Below are 6,000 nucleotides of genomic sequence, written 5' to 3'. Positions count from 1 at the left end.
AAGCTTAACTACAAAGCAACTTAATTCAAAAAGTCTGAGGTATAGTAAAAGGATCAGAGGTCATAATTAATCATTTTCCAAAGCAGAAGATAGCACAATAATATCCACCTGTTGTATACATGTTGCTATGCACTTATAGTCTTGAAAAGGACTCTCTTGTTTAGCTTTCTTGTTTAGCTTTTTCTTCTGCCTATTGACTCCCCTAAAGGAGGGAATTTGGAACCCATTCTGCTCCCAGAGTCTGTTTCCTTGTGACTGAAGCTATAGAATAACAAAGTAACTACAGGTTTGGTTTGTATTTATTTGAAAATACAATTGAATGGCAGCTTTGCAAATAATGTAGAAACATATAGAAAAGTGTTCTTCTGCCTCTTTCATGTTGGACAAAAGAATGGTGCTCATCTAGGCCTTGCTACTGCATACACTGATTAAGGACAGACAGTGTAACGGATGCCACAAGTTCCACTGGCTATAAACATCATCAGTTTTCTGGAGAAGCTGAATGCTCTCCATTAGTGAGTGGACAGGACACTTCCCTTCAGTTAGAATTCAGCTTTCTTTGACTTTCAGCAAATAAATTACCTTTTCTGAGGCTCTGGATTTTCCTTTTTAAAGTAGGGATGCTACCTTACATGGTTGTTATAATCATTAAATGATATTACACTTGTGGGAACATCTAAGACAACACACTGTGTTATCTAACAGGGAAGATACTCAATAGAGTATGTTTAATCTGAATGAGTTGCATACTCAAGGTTGCTATTTAAACCAAAGGATTCTATTAAGCTACCACCGGCCATTAGCACCTTATTTCAAGGTAGCTTTTCAGATTTGCCTGTTTTCTAGCAAAGACCTTATGGAAATGCACCACTAGACAGTCATTTTTGAGCAGGGAAAAAAGTCATATCCAAGAATTGCCGCCAGCCGCGGCGGGTCCTCAAAGTGTAGCAACAATCGACGAGAGGGGGTAGGGAACTGAACGCACCAAGGTATGGGATCAGAAGGGCACAAGCAACTGATGGTTGCAAGGCAAGTTTAACAACAAAGCGTAGCCGTCTATATCCCCCTAAAGCAGGGAATTTGCTTAGTCATGCCTTATCGGCATCAGCTGGTTGATTGGCTTCTCGGGCTTAGTCACGCCTTATTGGCATCAGCTGGTTAATTGGCTTCTCGGCTTCTCCCTCAAAGGCACCAATTTCCCGTCCAGGGTTGCTTTTCCTAGCTTTAGAGAACCAGGGACTCCCAGTAACTGAGCAGGTTCCTGGAGCGATTTGGCCAAAGGCCATCTCCTTTTTTACGTTCATACCATAAAGTCCAGGATGCATACCAAGGAGAGTACAATCGGGCCCTGAGGCTTATGAGGGTCTTAATGGCGCCTTCCTCAGAGGGCAATGCTCGCCACATTTCCCCCTCTTTTATTTTTTAAAGCTTGATAATGGAATTTCAACCCATACACCTCCTGACGAAAAGCAGCGAGACGGCCAACAACAAAGCGTAATAAACAAGGTAAGGCAATTAACATCAACAATACACATAACCCCACGGTAATCAATCCTGTGAGTCCATTTTGAAACCAATGCATTGGATTTAACCATTGAAGCTGATCCAAGAGTCCTTGAATTAATTGTTGGGGCCCGTCTTCTTGTAGATGAGCTTCTTGAATTGCTTGTATTTCCGCATTAAGTTTTTGTATGTCCAAACTAATGTGTCCATCAGTCCATACACTTAAAACGTGCATTTTTACTTTGTTCCAATCCCAGTCAGTTTCACTATAAGCGTGTTGAGTCACACAAATCCAAGTATATTTAGCATGGCAAATCAAACGCATTTTCCATTTTAAAGCGATAATTTGGTCTCCTAAACCTATGAGAGCATTTTTAAACTCATCAACCTCAGTTTTTAGTTGAGTATCAATGACTTTGTAATGCTAATGCAATACTGGTATTTTTAGACAATTAACATAATGTGCTTGTTGTACAGTTTTACTTAATGCTAAACCGGCGGTAGCGGCTGTGGCTGTTAAAGCGGCTGAGGCTAATATGCTACATATTAATATTCCAATGAATCGTTTAGGTCTTTTTAAAGCTTCAGATAATTCTAGCCAAGCTTGCATGCTAGTACTATGATACCATGGTTCAGAAATATTTAGAGGCAGCATTACATAGGAAGTTTGTTTTAACATCATAACAGAAAAAGTTCCTTTCATAGGCAGAATGCAAGTACTAAAAATACAATTCTGACAAGTTATATTATATCCTAAGGAACCAGAAGTAAACTCAATCTGTAAATCTCCTATTAGCAAGGCATATGAGGGTGTAACACAAGTAATAGCCGGTTGATAAGAATAAGACAATGCAAACTTCCCAAAATCCCAATGCTTATAAAAAACCAAACTATTATTAGTAACAGAAACTGAAGAAATTAAAATGGTACCATTATTATAATTTAAGGTGCCCCAGATTTGAGAATTCAAAATCAGATTGGGGAAAATCAGAAGGAAAAAAGGAGGGAAACTTCAAACTTGTAACAGCTTTAACTACCTTTAAACTATGGCCGGCCAGTAAAGTCCCTTGTCCTCCTACATATACTTCAGCACAAAAATAGTATCTTTGACTTTGCAGCTTCTATTAGAGCTCCACTTTCAGCTTTATGATTAGACCCATCTTTGTTGCTGTAATTACCAGTCTCATTCTTTCCATTTTTGTTATTGTTGCCCTGTGAAATCATTTTTTCTAGAACAGCAAGAAGATGTAAAGCTTTCTCAGCTTGGTAGGTTAATATATACAGGTCTACGAGCAAAAAATACACTGCTTGGGCAAATTTTTCTTCAAAAGGTTCTATGAACTGATAAAGTTTTTCAGCAACGGATATGGCTTCTGTATACTGTCGGACATGATACAGGATGACTGCTTGATTGTAATACAACATACTGTTTTCAACATCATCTAATCCATCCATTTCTTCAACAGCCGAGTGCACCTGATTCTTCAACTGGTTAAGTGTCTGTCTTAAACTATCTGTTGTTGTCTGGTTACTTTTGAAAAACTCAGCTACTGCCGTATTCAAAATTATTTTATAATCGTCTTTGTTTATATCTTGTAGGCAGGCAAGAGGTTGCAGACAGACATCATTATTTCCAGCTGTGAAAGCCTGGAAAGCACTGGTGGACAACTCCTTCTCTTGATCAGTGATCTCAGGTCGGTTCTTGGATATTTTTTGTCCCATATTTTTTTACTTCTGACTATTGCGCCGAGTTACTGTCAACTTTACTATGTGGCCACACTTTCACTCTTCACTCCGGGGATTCACCTACCGAGATTCAGATGTCCCTCTCGTCAAGTCCCTGCTCGGGCGCCACTTGCCGCCAGCCGCGGCGGGTCCTCAAAGTGTAGCAACAATCGATGAGAGGGGGTAGGGAACTGAACGCACCAAGGTATGGGATCAGAAGGGCACAAGCAACTGATGGTTGCAAGGCAAGTTTAATAACAAAGCATAGCCGTCTATATCCCCCTAAAGCAGGGAATTTGTTTAGTCACGCCTTATCGGCATCAGCTGGTTGATTGGCTTCTCGGCTTCTCCCTCAAAGGCACCAATTTCCCCTCCAGGGTTGCTTTTCCTAGCTTTAGGGAACAACCAGGGACTCCCACTAACTGAGCAGGTTCCTGGAGCGATTTGGCCAAAGGCCATCTCCTTTTTTGCGTTCGTACCATAAAGTCCAGGATGCATACCAAGGAGAGTACAGTCGGGCCCTGAGGCTTATGAGGGTCTTAATGGCGCCTTCCTCAGAGGGCAATGCTCGCCACAAAGAATGAAGACAAAAATGTCAAAGACATAGGTATTTCCCAAAATGGTTTTCATTTCTCGAGTGGGGTTTCACCTTTTGACTGAGGTTTCACACTAGGGCAGCCAGAGTGGATTATGTTGACTGAGTGCCCTGGGAGGGAGAAAAGAAAGCCATAAAGGGCACAGTAAATAGAAGGAAGCAGAATGCAAGATCACCAAGTCAGTGTTTTCTTATTTCACATTTAGCCCTTATCTTAAATCATTTATTATTTCAACAGATCTTTTTCAAATCACAATGGACCTAACATTCTGCCAGATACTATAGATAATTCGAAAACCAGTGCCCATATTCTCCAATGAGTAAACCATATAGATGTAACGTAGTGATTCGAGGCCAAAATTATTGGCACAGACTGTGGTGGTTAAATATCCTTCTCGTGGTATCAAGGTAGGGATTGTAGTGGAGGAGTTGTCATGGGGATTAGAACATAGGCTTATGTCATAACCAACTTGTTCCAAGAGCTACCTGTGATTCGCCTCCCACCATCAATGGTCTCCTCACTGCCAACCAGCAGTCAAAACCTAATTTCTACCTATGTTATAGGACCACTCCTAGATTGGGTTCCCCAGAAAGAGACACAGAGTTTGGCATCAAGATATGCATTAGGGATGAACACCTATAAAGGAAGTATAAAGGAGCAGGATTAGGTAGAGAAATTTGAATGTGGTAGGGAGCCCAAGAGCTACGGTTGCTCATCAGTCATCCTGCAGGGGGGTGAACTAGCTGGGACTTTGTTTTTGCTTTCCTCAGTGATAGATGTAGGCCACTCTTATAAGGATACTCACATCCTTATAAGGCAAGGCCACTCTCTGCAGCTGAAACAGACTCTGAAGGAGCTGACACTGAAGATTGTTACAGATCACATTGCCCACAGCTAGACAGCAAATCATTCCTTCAAGAGGGATCTGGACAATGTATCTCCAAGTCTACCACAAGAGCTGAGCTAAGATGGATGTCATGAGGTGTTTTAGATAGATAGATTGATAGATAGATGTATTCAGACACACACACACACACACACACACACACAAGGGGAGAGAGAGAGAGATGAAGGAAGAAGAGGAAGAATTATGAAACAGAATTAGTATTTTCTATAAATTAAAAAGGCAAATTAATTTGTGAAGATCAATGATGGCGTAGCTGGATATTTGAAGAAGATGGAGCGCTTGGAAATGTTAACTGGAAGGAATGTTTTAAGTCTCCTGACAGAATTTTTAAATTGCCCTACAGTTCAGGTGAAGTTTAGAGTGTAAATTTGCAGAAGACAAATCCTATAAGATTTTGAATCTTTATTCCATGGTCTCAGATTGACAAGGGTAGCTCCAGAGAACATAGTGGGTGTAGACTACAGTTTGGGGTTGGCGTGATGGACTTGGCAAAATGCCAAATGGATAAAGGCATCTAGGATGACAGGGGCAATGTTATAATAGTTGACTATGGAGCCCAAGCTGAGTGAAGCCTCCAGAGGAGGTAGAAGGGCTGCTAGGTGTTGGTGTTGTGGAAAGAATAATAAGTAATTGAAGCTAGCATAAGGGTAGAAGAGGAGCTTTAGTTCTTGTGAGTGAATGAAAGAGAGACTAGAAGAAGAGGTTGCAATAGAGAAATGAAAGGACCAATCTGAGATCTTGGTTGGGAAATTTCTCATGAAGAGACTCAGGATATAGCTATGCAGGTAGAAAGATGGCCTGGACTGGAAATGAAGGCTCCTAAAGTCATGTAAGGCAGATGAATGTGAGGTCAACAAGTTGCCATCGTCCTTGTCATTAAGAAGGTTTTAGTAAAGGCTGGAATAATCAGATTTGAATTTTATGTGCTGCACAGGGCAAGGTAATAGTTACCATGCCCAGCTACTAGGAATTTATCATCAGAAACCCTGGAAAGGAGGTGAAAACCAATTTCCCCAGTCCTGAAGAAAAGTTCTCACTTGCTTTTTCCAAACTGCGAGGAAACAGAAGAATGTTTTGGTGAAAAGTATTAGGTCTAAAATGCGAAAATATGTTGAAATCTACTTCAGTGGATTGAGGGTCAGAACACACTTTTTAAAAAACAGACATTGAATGGCCTCGTCTTTCACTTTCTGCCACAGTGTCTGCTAAGCAAGGAAAGTGACTCATTAATACATTTAACGCCAGAGGCCTGACTCATTCAGAAATCTC

The sequence above is a fragment of the Kogia breviceps genome, chromosome 12 (genome assembly GCF_026419965.1).
Source record: "Kogia breviceps isolate mKogBre1 chromosome 12, mKogBre1 haplotype 1, whole genome shotgun sequence".
Lineage (NCBI taxonomy): Eukaryota > Metazoa > Chordata > Mammalia > Artiodactyla > Physeteridae > Kogia > Kogia breviceps.
Note: the sequence above shows the minus strand (reverse complement) of the source record.